Genomic DNA, 16,051 nt, shown 5'->3' with positions numbered 1-16,051 from the left:
TGTAATTCTGTAGTTACAATTATGGTTATATTCTTTTTTTAATTCATAGAGACACACACAGAGAGAGAGAGAGAGGCAGAGACACAGGCAGAGGGAGAAGCAGGCACCATTCAGAGAACCTGATGTGGGACTCGATCCAGGCTCTCCAGGATCACGCCCTAGGCTGCAGGCGGTGCTAAACCGCTGCGCCACCGGGGCTGCCCTATGATTATATTCTTAATCCTCATTTTTAGTTTTTGAAACACCATATACTAAATAATCACTTCATTATTGATTTGAAATGCTACTCTCTTGTATACTAAATATGTACAAAAGTAATTTGAACATTTTAAGATCTTCTGAAAGTCTTGTTTTTGTCAGGATGTGAAATTATTTTATTTTATTTTTTAAAAGATTTTATTTACTTGACAGAAAAAGAGGGAGAGAGAGAGGGAGAACATGTGTGCACATAAGCAGGGGGAGCAGGCTGAGGGAGAAGCAGCCTCCTCGCTGAGCAGGGAACCATATGGGAGGCTTGATCCCAGGACCCTGAGATCATGACCTGAACTGAAGTCAGAAACTTGACTAACTGAGCGACCCAGGTGCCCATGTGTCATTAATTTCCATGGTTCAATAGGATATTTTGATATCTGGTACAGTAATCCCTCCTAATTAATACTTTTCCTCAATTTTTTCATTGCTCCTAGGCATTTATTTCCCTAGATAAGCTGTATTCTGAAATTTTCAAGTTTCGCACAAAACAAGATTCATTTGTCAGTTAATTTTGAAAGAAACTGCATTATAGCCAAATAAGAATAAGCTACAACAAATCAAAAGCAGAAAGCAAATGGCATTATTTGTGATGATTTGGTTGCATACCTGGAAAGCCTACAAGAATTAACTAAAAAGTCTATAGAGTGTTCAACATAGAGGTCAGATACATATACACAAAATGCAATAAAAACTTGCTTTTTAGTGGCGAAAGGAAGTCAATGTAGGTGTTTTCTCACTGAGGGCCCATGGGCTTGAGGGACCTTCAGCTTTGCTCAGAGAATTTAGGCCAAAATTCAGATGCTTAGTATTTTTTTTTAAGACTTTATTTATTCATGAGACACACACACGCACACACACACATACATAGGCAGAGGGGGAAGCAGGCTCCGTGTAGGGAGCCTGATGTGGTACTCAATCCTGGGACTCCAGGATCACGCCCCGAGCTGAAGGCCGGTGCTTAGCCGCTGAGCCACCCAGGTGTCCCTGGATACTTAGTTTTGTAAACCCTAATGGGTTGCAGCTGAAGGAATTAAAAATTTTTGTGAAAGCTGCAAGTAATTTCTATCTGGCAGGAATGAACATTTTATTAGACTTTAAGCAGACTTTCTTTATTCCAGGAAAACCTCCCAAGTGTTTTCCAGTTATATAAGATGTCTCAAAGAACTGGGGGAAAGATGGATATGAAAGGCTTGTGTTGGAGAGAAAGTTGCATCTCTCTGGCCAGGGATGCTTTTGGGCAAGATGCTTGTTTCCTGCTCCGCCCTTGGGCCTGTTAGCACCTACTGTTGGAGAGCTGACTACTGAACAGGGCCTGCTCCATGGGCAAGCTATCTAGAGTTCAGGGCTCTGTGCTTAGAGAAGTCCCACATTTGATTCCATGCAGTGCTACTGCATCATAATAGCTTTTGACCAGGGAGCCTTGCATTTTAGTTTTGCACTGGGCCCTATTATACATTATGAATTAGTCTGCACCAGAAGTTGGTCAAAGTGTTTTCACAAGAGGCTGTAAGACCTGAGTGAAATGCAAATTAGCCCCACCAGGATCAGAAGAGGGGAGAGAACTGATCCTCCCACATTTCCTGGAATTCAAAATCATTCTTTTCCCTGAAGATTGGTGGCTATTATTTAAAAAAAATTTTTTTTCTTGTATCCTTTCATTGTGTTTTACAACTAGTTACTGTAACTATTCAAGAAACCTCAGTGTTGTAAAATTGGATCCTGGGGCAAAATCAAATGTGGTTCTGCCCTCATATGCCTTTGCATACAACCAAAGGAGCCCTTTTCTTTATGGTAGGATAAGAGAATTTGACTAATTCTAATTACATAATAAATGTAAGAGAGAGATTCAGAACCGGGAGACTATTTGTTTCTTAAAGAAGAATAGCCATGCAAGGGGACTGGTGGAATTGGGACCTCAGTGGGCATGAGGCTTTGGTTCTCCAAACGAAGGATGGCTCTTCCATTCACCTCTGAGCATGGAGGTGAGAACAGTGCCTGAAGCTCCCTGGAATTGGGAGAGAGCTGCTTTCCTCAATTTTTCTTCCACTTCCTGAGATGGCTTGACAGCAAACTACTTAAAAGTTGTGTCACATTCTTTTATCTTCAGACAGACCTGCTTGGACTCCTCAATCTTTGGGCCTTGATATAACACTCTGCTGTGACATAGCTTCATGGAGTGCTCGTAACAGTGTGTGATTGTTGAGTACAGGATTTGCCGGTTCCCTCTCTTGTAATTAAATGTATCTGCAGGAGGAGAAAAGGAAGTTGACAAGCTGAGAGGACCATAGATGAGAGAACAATAACTACCTAGACTTGATTGTTTTCCTTTTTTGGTTATCATGGCTTCTCTGTTGCCAATCTCTTTTGTGATTAAGATGGTTCAAGTTACGGGGCATCTGGCTGGCTCAGTCAGTAGTGCATGTGACTTGTGATCTCAGAGTTGTGAATTCAAGCCCCATGCTGGGCATGGAGCCAGCTTAAGAAAGAAAAAGAAAAAGATGGCTCAAGTTGAGTTTTTGTGTCTTGACCCCAATGAATTAGTGATTTTACCACCAGACATAATGTTTATCCCCCTTTTACAAATGAAGGGACTGAGAGATTCAGGCATCTTGGTTTCAAGTCCTCAAGACAGGGTAGGGTATTGGGAAAGTATTTCAATTAGAAATAATTGTGCCTCTGATAAACCTCATTGACTAAAATACCACCACTGTGCTTAAGCTTCAGGCTTCTTTGTTAAGTGGTTTATCCAAAGTACATAGCCCTGAGCTTTTTCTATTACATACCTCTCTCTCCCTTCTAGCCAGTTGGGTTTATTTTGTTTTGTTTTGTTTTAAAGATTTTATTTATTTATTCATGAGAGACAGAGAGAGATAGAGAGGGAGGCAGAGACACAGGCAGAGGGAGAAGCAGGCTCCATGCAGGGAGCCCGATGTGGGACTCGATCCCGGGACTCCAGGATCACGCCCTGGGCTGAAGGCAGGCGCTCAACCGCTGAGCCACCCAGGGATCTCCAGTTGGGTTTATTTTGAAATAATATAGAACCACTTCCCTTATATCATTGAGGACTCAATTGCAAGAAACAAAACAAAACTTTGGCCAAAAAAAAAAAAAAAAAAAAAAACGCACAAAGAATTTATTGGCAGTGTATTAGCTAGATCATAGTTTAGGAGGAGGAATTGCATTCCCAGCCTTGAGAAGTTCTCGAACCAGGGGAGTCTAGATCTCATTAGTGGGGGAACTTGTCTGCTATTTCTTTGGCTCTTGCCAGCAGATGATTGGGTCCAACTCCTTGCAGTACCTGTGTGCCTCAGGTCAAAAGTAAAGTTCCCTGTAGAAGTTTCCTTGGCGTCTTACTGAGATGTGTCCATTCGTCCAGTCATGGGTGGGATCCCACATCAGCAGCCTGCCAGAATGAGGAAGAGTAGAGGAACACCTTAAAGGATGAATACTGAGCAGAAAAAACAAAAGATGGACATTATTTCCTGTAACAGGACATAAGACCTGAGTGAAATGCAAGTGAAATACAAGATCTTTCTTGTAAATTGTTCACAGCTAGATGCAGGGAGAGATGTCACAGGGTTTTGGAAAGCATTTAGAGATGTCATATAGCAAAGCCAGAAGAAGGTAGTTCTCTTTCTCTTTTTTCTGGCAAGGATGATAAACATCTGTGGTCTAAATCCAATCATTTTAATTTCCAAGTCAGATACATGGGGAATGTTTTATTAAAAGTTCACATAAAATTCCAGAATGATGCTGTTATATTTTTTCTAGACGTATCCTCATTCATCCAACTGCTTGCTCTGGCTTCCCACCCCCTCCACTACATCTTTCCAGCAGCATGGGTTCTCAGGCTAAAATGACTTTATTCCAATTTGAACATAATAGACTTGAAACCACACCTCTGTTTTTAAACACAAGTAATCCATTTTCATTATCTAAAAACTTGGAAGTAGAGATTAAGAAAAAATATTGTATATTACCTTCCGTTATCTACAGGTAGAGATGTTTGAAGTTCTCTTTTGGAAAATGTAGGTTATTCCTATATCCACAACTGACCCTTAACTAATTATAACACATTTTAAAATACCACAGACAATGTATGTCTGTGGAATTTTTAATTTTCCTGAGCAGAATTAGATCTTTGTTTCTTGGTAATTTTTTTCTTCTAGCAACAGCATTTATTGATGGTCACACTCTGTGCTTTTATGTAGTACTTCCAAAAATTGAAGTATAATTTACATAGAATAAAATGCACAGATTTTTAACTGTATAGCTTAATGAATTTTACTGAGTACATCCATTTAACCACAGAAGATACAGCCACCACCTAAATCAAAATATAGAACATTCTCTCAGTGATTTTACAAATTGTAAAGCAATGTTGCATAGCAAGAGGGATGAGGAGTAAGAGTTCTACCATCACATTAGTCTATCTGGAATGGAACGAAGGTGTTCGTTTTTTGCATTTCACAGTGTCCTCATCACTCTCAGCCCCATTGCTTGGCCATTAAGGGGAGGATGCTTTCCTATGTGTAGAATTCCGACAGTTCCTTACAGCTATCATTAATTGGCATCTTAAAAAGGTGTCACTTTCCCTGAAGAATATATTTACTTTTTGAAAATTTGAGTTTCAAACAAAAAACAAAAAACAAAAGAAGAAAATTTGAGTTTCATGTAGACCTACTTTCTCTATTCAGTCTAGACAAAATGATTTCTTAAGTGTTCTCCTTTGAAAAAATTTTACTTTTGGTGAATGCAAAAAAATAGGAAAACATACAATTTACCTATAGGTCCTTAGGTATATGGATTGAACATTTGTAAAAAATTTATTGTAAATTGTAAAAATTCATTAATGTCTTTGTATATCTTACATTTTAAGAAATGTGAAGCAAGTAATATTTTATAGAATTAAATGCTCTGCTCTGTGACTGATAAAACAACTGAAAAAGGCTTTATTTTTTTAAGTTACCAGTGATACTAGTGAAAAATCCCAAACTGTCCAAAGTACCTCAAAATAAAATTCCTCTAACTCATTTTTCATTAGGATGTTAATCAGAAAGTTACTAAATCATAATTCCATTTATATGGTATGTGAAGCAGAAATAAAATGGTAATTATACTTTGTTTTATGAATAAAAATTTTACTAACTCTTCTATTTTTTACCATTTCTTCAGTGAAGTTTCATGAAGCCATTTAGAAATGGATGTCACGAAGGGTTGTTTTTTTTTAAATTTTATTTATTTATGTATTCATGAGAGACACAGAGAGAGAGAGAGAGAGGGAGAGAGGCCAAGGCATAGGCAGAGGGAGAGAGAGAAGTCGGCTCCACGCAAGGAGCCTGATGCAGGACTTGATCTCAGAATCTTAGGATCACGACCTGAGCCAAAGGCAGATACTCAACAACTGAGCCACCCAGGTGCTCCACTAGTCTCTACTTTCATCTGAGTAATAGCTTCATTCCCTCAGACCCCTCTCTATGCCCACTAGAACCTTGGGGGAACACATCTTTACAATTTCACAATCTGTCAAAGACAAAAACCAAACAATAAGCAAACTTATTTTACTTAGGGCATTACAATAGGAAGAGCATTCCAGATCTGAAGATCGTTGCCTTGGCAGGGTAATTTTGTCTGGATACCTTTCTAGGGAGAAGTGGACAACTTCTAGGTAGAGTGATTTTACAGTTGCAATTGTTTTTGTAATCAAGGGGACTCAGTGAGCTGAACAGGAAAGGTTTGTGTCTAGCCAGTTTCAGAGGGACAGATAACTCACATAATCATTTATGAGACAGTGTGATTGGGAATTTGGAGAGTTTCTGTCTGGCCTTTTTTTTTTTTTTTTTTTAAGATTTTATTTATTCATGAGAGACACAGAGAGAGAGGCTGAGACATAAGCAGAGGGAGAAGCAGGCTCCTTATAGGGAGCCTAATGGAGGACTCGATCCCGGACCCGAGGATCACGTCCTGAGCTGAAGGCAAATGCTCAACCGCTGAGCCACCCAGGAGTCCCTCTGTCTGCCTTATCATAGGTAAACCAGGGGGTCATCTATGAGACCTCAATAGGTCACATGAGGAAGAGTGGTTCTTTGTAGTAAAGTTGGAACCTGAAAGAGTTGGGGGTATTTCTTAACCTCAGTTTTCTAGGATCAGAGGGCTTAGGTAAAGTTCAACATTGTCACAATAGAGAAGGGAGAAAGAAAGTTTCCCACCAGCTGCAAGAGACACATCTTTGAAACAGTGCCATGTTCTTGGTCCCATGCTCATCTAGCTATCTCTGGTTCAATCTTTGTGGCCCAGTGGAAGAGGTTCTGTAAGTGATTCCGCCTGGGTTAAGCCCACCCCTGTTGTCAGAATGATGAAGAGAAGGGGTAGTGGGAAGACAAAAGAAAATGGCTCTACAGTGGGCAAATGGTCACAGTTTAATTCCAACAGAGCTAATTGTGAGAATTTGTTCTTAAAGCCGAAGATACAAACTTTTGTTCAAAATTAAATAGCAGCTCTGTAGTAATAGTACTGGTAAATTACCATGAATCCTTTCTCTAGAACTTGAAACCATTTGAGGAGACTCACATGATATCCTGTGTTTCCATCCTTAGAAAAAATGGACTTTTCCAGTCAAGGCTACAAAGCGGAAACCTCAAATATTAAGAGCCTTTAGTAATATTTCAAGCTCTTCATTTTGGCTTTGACATTTTTTTTAAAGATACTTTCCAGGCAGCCCCAGTGGCGCAGCGGTTTAGCGCTGCCTACAGCCTAGGGCATGGTCCTGGAGACCCTGGATCGAGTCCCACGTCAGGCTCTCTGCATGGAGCCTGCTTCTCCCTCTGCCTGTGTCTCTGCCTCTCTCTGTGTCTCTGTGAATAAATAAATAAATAATCTTAAAAAAAAAAAAAAGATACTTTTTTCCCTGGTCCCATTCTGCTTGAGGCCAAATTGGGCTTACTGATTTAAAATCACAGATATCCCTGCTCCTACTCCCTAAGAGCTTTAAGGCCTCATGATTCTGAATCAGTGTGGGGAGAAAACAAGCCCCCCTGTAACAAGGTCCCAGGGAAATTTGATTCCTGGGACCAGCTGGTGCTCAAAGAAGCAAATATAGACTGGACGTCCTAGTATCTAAAGGACACTAAAGCACTTTGAAATGCTTCACCTTTCTATTTCACTAGCCCAACTGCCAATAGGAAAATAGAGGAGAAAAACCCCATCCTGTGAAGGATTGGGATCCCAATTGATAGGTTAGCTGGACTTAGTCACAAGCGACTTAATCAGGCTGCTATTGGTGAAATCTTTGTGGTTTCCTTTTCCTTTATGGTTTCTGAGGGCTTCAGCACCCTCAGAGAATTTAGTAAACTTGGCTTCAATATCCGGCTCTGGAGTAATTCAGAGATCACTCCATATATTTGGTGGTTTGATTCCTCTTAGGCTTCTCTGTCTCTTTTCCTATCCACGTCATAGCTGGGTATATGAAACTGCATTCCCCCTTGCAGGTGCCCACCAGACATCCCATCCTACCAGGCATCTCATGACTTTATGGAAGACTTATGGGCTTCAAGGGGAAGGTGGTCACATTGTAAGATGAAGTGACCACTCTCTTTCTCTCTGGCTATTACTGATCTCCCTTACTTCATCTCAGATCAAGATCTCTCTGCCCCTTCTAAAAGGGACCCATAGTCCCTATATATCACTTTGTAAAAACTCTCCAGAAAGTGAGATGTTTATTTCAAAGCCTAGTCAATTCTATCTGGATTCCTCAGCTTTCTAGTATTCTGGGTCACATTTTATTTCACTACATCAACACCATGAGACAAAAATACCACGAGGGTGTCTTTCTAGTTTCATGATGTCTGTCCTCTGAGACTGGGTAGTGGGGACCCTGTATTCACAGTTATACTTGACTGAATTAGCTTGACTGATCCACGCTGGACCAGTTAGGATCTCTTACCTGGGAATTTTGTATTAGAACTGAAGGTCTATGGGGTGCCTGCTTGGCTCAGTCAGTGGAGCATGTGACTCTTGATTTTGGGGTTGTGAGTTCGAGCTCCACGTTGGGTGTGGAGATTACTTAAAAATAAAATCTCAAAAAAAGTAAAGAACTGAAGGTCTCAAGTTTTCATCACTGTATAGAACCGGACTTGAAGCATGTACATTCCAAGTTGAGGGCAGTGAGTATATGCTCTGCAGAGAAAGAAGTATATCAAAATACTTTTAGCTAAAAGTCATAGAAGTCTCAACTCAAAGGGTTTCATACTTACTTGAGGGTGTTTGTAATGCTCTCTTGGGTTGTCCCTGCCTCTTTAGTCCAAGCTGTTCGTGTCAATGCTAATGCCCACTGGGTGGTAGGGGTCTAATATAGGTGTCTTCGGAGACATGTCCTACTCCACAGTTTCCCAGTGAGAGAGATCTTGGCTCCAGCTTGACCATTCCTTCTCAACTATTACTTCTTGTTACAAGGGTCCTCTCTCAGAGCCAGCAGTCTTCTTGGGTAGAGTCTTGTGAGACAGTCCAAGTTCAGCCACCAATTCCAATGTGCAGTGGATCCATGGGAAATAAAAATTCCCTTGTCATGACATACTACTTTCCTCTCCTGGTTCCTTCTGATAGCAAGGTCTCCCCAGTCTTCTTTTCTTTTGTTCATATCTGTTGCTCCTTTGTTCAGAGAAGGAAATTGGCTAGTGCACTACCTTAGCAGATGGCCAACTAGGGCATAGACTGGAGGTCTCCCTTCCTGGTATGCACCTCTCTCTAGTCTCTATAAGAGCCTCCTCACTTGTCTTTTCCTTGAGACAGCACCTTCCACTTCCACCTTGAAGTAATTTGCACTCTCCACAAAGCAAATTCCCCATCTCCCTTTCGCTCTTCCCTAGTTCTTCTATAGAGACTAGAGGGCTGGAGTGGTTGGAATGGAGAGGAGGTTAGAAAAATCTAGGCTGTTTCTGCCTCCTCTCTTGGGGAAGTTGGTCAGCTCCAGTTACTGGCAATTTTCTTAAAGGTGTAGATTAGTGAGCACTTTTTGTTCTCATCTATGGGCCCTAATCACCAATTCTGGGACAATTGGGAAAAAGATCTTATGCAATATCCTATTAGAGTGACAACAGTAGCAATCATCTCTAAGATTTCTTTTTTTTTTTCTCTTAAAAATTTTATTTTTGGGCAGCCCAGGTGGCTCAGCAGTTTAGCACTGCCTTCAGCCCAGGGCGTGATCCCGGAGTCCTGGAATCGAGTCCCACATGGGGCTCCCTGCATAGAACCTGCTTCTCCCTCTGCCTGTGTCTCTGCTTCTCTCTCTCTGTGTGTGTGTGTTGCTCATGAATAAATAAATAAAAATATTTTTAAGAAAGATTTTATTTATTCATGAGAGGCACACAGAGAGAGAAAGAGAGGCAGAGACACAGGCAGAGGGAGAAGCAGGCTTCATGCAGGGAGCCCCATGTGGGACTCGATCCTGGGTCTCCGGGATCACACCCTGGGCTGCAGGCGGCGCTAAAACGCTGCGCCACTGGGGCTGCCCAATAAAATCTTCTAAAAAATTATTTATTTATTTATTTATTTACTTATTTATTTATTTATTAAAATATTTTATCTATTTATTCATGAGAGAGACAGAGAGAGAATGAGGCAGAGACATAGGCAGAAAGAGAAGCAGGCTCCATGCAAGGAGCCCGATGTGGGACTCAATCCCAGGACTCCAGGACCACGCCCTGGGCCGAAGGCAGGCACTAAACCACTGAGCCATCCAGGGGTCCCCTAAAAAAAATTATTTTTAAGTAATCTCTACACCCACGGTGGGGCTCACACAGTGAGCTTACAACCTACAACTTAGCAACCCTGAGATCAAGAGTCCCATATTCTTCCGAATGAGCAAGGCAGGCACCATTCTAACATTTCTTGATGACTCACTATGTGTCAGGCAATACACATTTTATCTTAACTGTCTTTTTAAATCATCACATCAACCCTATGAGGTAGGTCCTATTATTTCCTCCATTTTTCAGTAGAGGAAGCTGAGGCTTAGAGACTATTAAGCCACCTGCCTAAAGGCACTCTGGCAATTATGGTGTAACTGGTATTCAAGCCCAGGTTGTAGGGCTACAGAAGAACCCTGAACAGTCTACTATACTCCCTCTCTTGTATACCCATGGGAAGCATGCTTGCCCATCATTTTTTAATGTTATATTTATTGAGGTAGAATTATTGTTACAGGGCATATACACTTCCCAAAATGCTCTTTGGGAAATCTGAACCAGATCATAATTTCTCATATGCTTTGCCAGTACTTTCTAATGCAATTTTTTTCTAATATGGTTTGGGAAAATGGAATTACATTCTTGTTTTAATTAACTCTTTAAAAATACCAAGTGAGGTTTGTCATTTGTATTTATTCTTGACTGAATTTTGTCTTTTAATCTTTGGTCCCTTTTTTCTGATTGGTTTATGACAACCATGTGTAGATCAAGCATATTGCTTCTTTGATGTCATATATATTGAGAATGTCCCCCCCCAAGAATATTTCTTTCCAAAGTTGTCAAAGAATAAATTTTTTATTATGTTAAAATATACATAACATAAAGCTTACCATTTTAACCATTTTTGAGTGTACAATGGCATGGCATTAAGTGGATTCACATTGTAGTGCAATTATCACCACTAATGATTTCCAGAGCTTTCTCACCATCCCAAACAGAAACTGTGCATCCTTTTAAAAAGTAATTCTGGATTTGCTCCTTCCCACAGCTCGTGGTAATCTCTATTTTATGTTTTGTGAATTTGCTTGTTTTAGGTACCTCATATATATAGAATCATACAATATTTGTCCCTTTATGTCTGGCTTATTTCACTTAGCATAAAGTCTTCTTTTTTTCTTTCTTTTTTTTTTTTAAAGATTTCATTTATTCATTCATGAGAGACACACACAGAGAGAGAGGCCGAGACACAGGCAGAGGGAGAAGCAGGCTCCATGCAGGGAGCCCGACGTGGGACCCGATCCCAGGTCTCCAGGACCATACCCCAGGCTGAAGGTGGCACTAAACCGCTGAGCCACTGGGGCTGCCCAGCATAAAGTTTTCAAGGTTTATTCATATTGTAGCATGTATCAGCATTTCATCTGTTTTATAGCTGAATAATATTCCATTGCACATGTATCCTATATTTTATTTATCCATTCACCTATTGATGGACACCTGGCTTGTTTCCACATCTTGGCTATTGTGAATAATACTCCTATTCACAGTAGGAGCAGAACTGCTGTATAACATGGCAATTCTGTGTTTAACTGTCTGGACAAAGTATGATTTTTAAAAATTTAAAAACATACATGTGTCAGTGATTTATGTAACTCATTAATGAGAGGACCAGCAGGATCTTATAGCTGAGTCATTGAAGAACTCAAGAGGCTGAAGTGAAGGAAAGAATGATGAACTCAGAGGGCTAAATGAAATACAAAACTTGTTATTATTCTACCAGGCAATAAAAGCGTAGTCTTTGGAAATATCTTTTCTACTAGACAGAAATCATTTGCATCTGTCCCATACAAACACCACTTGCACTTTATCAATCTTCTGTAAAGTTCACATCTAATTTTACAGCCTGGGCCCTAATCAACAGAAAATAGCAAAGGGAACAAAGTTACATTTTCCTAGAGAATCAGGTCCCTTAGGTAGGCTCAGGTAAACAATGTTTTAATATGGTATTGAAAGAGCAAGCAGTTATCTTTTTGCCTTATTTCCAATTTTGGGTAAATTTTCTTAATTTTGTATTTATTGCCTTTAATTTTGTTTATGGTCTTTTTTTTTTAAAGATTTTATTTATTCATTCATTCACGAGAGACACAGAGAGAGCGAGAGAGAGGCAGAGACATAGGCAGAGGGAGAAGCAGGCTCCATGCAGGGAGCCTGACGTGGGACTTGATCCTTGGGTCTCCAGGATCATGCCCTGGGCTGAAGGCAGCGCTAAACCGCTGAGCCACCCAGGCTGCCTTTGTTTATGGTCTTTTTTGCATTCTGACTTTTTTTACTCTTTTTGTCTTTTGTGTTATGCTTATGAAAATTCACTACATATATGTATTTGATCACCTTTATTTTCTGGCTTTATTTTTGAAATTTAACTTAGAAACTTTTAAATATTTGACTTACCAGGAGTATGTTCTTGTATGTGGTTTGAGGTAGTGATCTAAAATGTTTTCCCAGATGGCTAGCTAATGTCTGCAAATTACTTTCTCTACAACTTGTTTGAAATGCCATCTATCAATTGCTAAATTCTCATACTTGGGTTTGTTTCTGGACTTTTATTTCTGTTTGTCTTTCTCTTTTCTGGTATAAGTATCACAATTATTATAACTGCTTCATTATTCTGTGTTCTCTCTTGCAGCTCTGACAGGATGGTTCTGCTACTCACACCACACCTTCAATGAAGAGAACTGTTCCTCACAAAGGAGGAGCAAGTGGCTAGCCTTGCTTTACACATAGCAGGAACTCTCAGATATTACAGTGAAAATGTGTTGCATGCTTTAGAAAATTCCATTGAAAATTTTAGGGAAAGACCCCTAAGCAATCAAAGTAAATGCCGAAGTGTGTGTGTGTGTGTGTGTGTGTGTGTGTGTGAGAGAGAGAGAGAGAGAGAGAGAGAGAGTATATATAGATCCACCTGCCAAGGGAGGGGGTAGGTGGAGGATCCATTCATGAACTTCCTCTCCATTATGTGGTTATACTTCCTCTTGATTTACATAGAGATACTGAATTGTCACTGTGTTCCCCTGACTTTGGAAGGGCATTTCACATTTAGAAAGCAAATCTTTGTTAGAGAGAGAAAAAACAAACAAACATGCATATGAATAGGGAGAAGAGGCAGATGGAGAGGGAGAAGCATACTCCTCACTGAGCAGAGAGTCCAGTGTGGGGTTCAATCCCAGGAACCTGAGACCATGACCTGAGCAGAAGGCAGACACTCAACCAACTAAACCACTAAGGTACTCCCAGAAAACACGAAGTTTTAATCATGCTTTTTGTTTCATAATATCTTGAAGCTTCTTCTGGTCACCTTTCCTCGGCTTGTCTTTGTCTTGTCTGGAAAAGAAACTCTGATACTTCTAGTGAGCTCAGATCATCTCCACTCTTGTTTTAGCTTGTTGCTGCTGCTGCTCTGCCTTTGACCATAGGATGGATTCCTGTGCCATTGCCAGGAAAACATGTTATTCACTCTCCTCTGAGTTAGGGCTTACAGTGCTGGCACTCAGCTGCAAACTGTAATCGTCTGTGATATATTTAGATTTTGAACTCACATTAACTACAGGTCAACAAGAAAATAAATGGTCCCCTCTGGTTATGAAGCAATGTATGGGCAGTATGCCATGTGAGCTTGTTCATAGTAACACTGTTCATAGTAACACTGATTCTTAATCATATTACAAGTATGCACACTCCATGCTCCAGATTCCTCATTAATCAGGAAACCTAAAGAATGAATTATTATCAGAGGCCACGGAACCTTTAAAAAATCATTTTCTTTGAGTCTTAGAGCAAGCAAAGAACATTTGGTCTTGAGAAATGAATTGTATTCAGCTGAAGGGAAACCAGCATAGGATGCCATGAGCCCTGAAGACTTTGAAGTTAAAATGAAAGATCTTATAAAGAAAATTTCATAATTAGTAGAAATGAGATGGCAGCTGTTACTATGGCAAGATATATTTCTGGGGGTCCCCCAATGCTCAGGAATAGGAAAAGCCCCAGGAGAGTTGGGCTGAGCAGATCAGAGTCATGTTTCTGCTCTCAGCAGACCAGTTTCACAGGCAGGACTTTGGGGTGAAGCTGGAATGTCAGCTACTAGAAATGGGAGAAGACTCAGTTTAGTCTGTGGCTGGCTAAGGAGAGTCTTGAGCAATAGGTAAGGAGGTTGTGAGTCAGGCCAGGAAAATGATTGTTGATTAATGGAGCTAGATAAAGGGGTTAAATTTTCATGATCATATCAGCTTGTGTGGGCTGGAGGTATCTGTGCAAAATTCATCCAGCATTTTAGGATTATATAGAGGGAAAGGACTGGGATTGATAATGACACTGCCAGACATAAAATAACGGTAATCAGACCAAATAAGGGCAAAAAAAGTGGGGATTTGGGGAAGTACTTCAGAATGACATCATGGTGTTACTATGTAAGCAGGCAGTTTATAATAGAGTGAGGAAGGACACTAAAATTTCAGCCAATTTGGACTTACAAGTGAACTGTAATGGTAGTTTTTATATCAAAGGAGCATTAGGATTAGAAAAATACTTGAGAAAAAAAAAGGAGACTAAATTGTGCTGTACTATTCCTTAAATAGTATTTCTTATATTTATACTTGTATTCATGATAAAACAAAGTTAAACAGATTTTCTGTAGGACCTCTTGGTGTCTTTAAAATGGCAATATTTTTAAAAAAGATTTTATTTATTCATGAGAGAGACACACACACACACACACACAGAGGCAGAGACAGAAGCAGGCTCCGTGCAGGGAGCCTGATGTGAGACTCAATCCTGGATCCCCAGGATCAGGCCCTGGGGTAAAGGTGGTGCTAAACCGCTGAGCCACCACGGCTGCTCTAAAATGGCAATATTATGGGGTGCCTAAGTGGCTCAGCGGTTGAGTGTCTGCCTTCAGCTCAGGGCATGATCCCGGAGTCCTGGGATCAAGTCCCGCATCAGACTTCCTGCGTAGAGCCTGCTTCTCTCTCTGCCTGTCTCTGCCTCTCTCTCTGTCTCTCACGAATAAATAAAAAAATCTTAAAAAAAATAAAATGGCAATATTAACCTATTATTATCTCAGGGAACACTGTCTAATGGAGCAGTTTGGGAAAGGTTGATTTAACCTAATGTTAAAAAGGCACAACCCAATTCAACCATCATATGTAACAAAAATAGTGAGAGGGAGAAATATATTCCAAAATGTCAACAATGAATGACTCTGGTTGAATTATTTCTCTTCATTTAAAAAAAAAAAAGATTTGACAGAGCACGAGAGAGTGTGCATAAGCAGGGAGAGCTGCAGAGAGAGAGAGGGAGAAGCAGGCTCCTCACTGAGCAGGGAGCCTGACTAGGGGCTCAATCCCAGGATCCTGAGATCAAGACCTGAGCCAAAGGCAGACACTTAAACAACTGAGTCACCCAGGTACTCCTATCTCTCTTCCTCCTCCTCCTCTTTTATTTCTCTTACTCTTGTATTTCCATATTCACTTCAGTGACCCTTTGCAAAGAACATGAACTTAGAGTGGTATAGTTGTAGGAGACCAATGTTGAAGTCAGGAAAGTTGTGTGACTTTGAACCAGTTCTTTAACCTCATCAGATCTGTTTTCTCATCTATAAAACTGGAAAATAACACCTACTATGGGTTTGCTCTGAAAATTAATTGAATTATGATATCCAAATCACTCAGCACCATTGCCCATGATGTAGGATCTAGAGATGAGATAATTACCACTATTACTGAGTTGCTAGAATGTTAGAGTTTAAGAAAGGAGTGCTTGCTGGGTTAAGGGCACTTTGTCCACTCAGTGTGACTGAGGGCCGAAAATACCAATACCAGAGCTTGTACCTGAAGCTGCTTCAGGGTGTAGGACAAGATTCCACTGGACACTTGGCAGGGAAGATTATGAATTCCCAACTGAAAACCTTTTGTTTCATGGTGGGCAGTCTATTAACACTGTATATTTAAAACAGACCCCTTCCTGATTGCTTAGAACTAAATTTAGTCATTGTATCAGAGAAATGCCTGCAATAACTTCCTTCTACAATTCTCAAGATGCTCTGCTGAATAAAAGGAATTTTGCTGCAA

The 16,051-nt window shown here is 40.4% G+C and overlaps 1 long non-coding RNA gene and 1 other non-coding gene across 2 annotated transcripts in view; one reads left to right on the top strand and one right to left on the bottom strand.

Moving 5' to 3' along the window:
- LOC140594819 (uncharacterized) overlaps positions 1 to 16,051 on the top strand; it is an 18,390-nt gene extending 2,339 nt beyond the window's left edge. The window contains exons 2-3 of the long non-coding RNA XR_011996158.1: positions 11,132 to 11,318; positions 12,616 to 16,051. This is a non-coding gene — a long non-coding RNA (uncharacterized lncRNA). The remainder of the gene's footprint in view (positions 1 to 11,131; positions 11,319 to 12,615) is intronic.
- On the bottom strand, positions 2,825 to 2,972 carry LOC140594938 (U4 spliceosomal RNA). Its single transcript, XR_011996209.1, has one exon. It is a non-coding gene; the product is annotated as a U4 spliceosomal RNA (small nuclear RNA).

The sequence above is a fragment of the Vulpes vulpes genome, chromosome 12 (genome assembly GCF_048418805.1).
Source record: "Vulpes vulpes isolate BD-2025 chromosome 12, VulVul3, whole genome shotgun sequence".
NCBI classification, from domain to species: Eukaryota; Metazoa; Chordata; class Mammalia; order Carnivora; family Canidae; genus Vulpes; species Vulpes vulpes.
The sequence above is the reverse complement of the archived record's forward strand: the minus strand, read 5'-3'. Positions and strand labels throughout refer to the sequence as shown.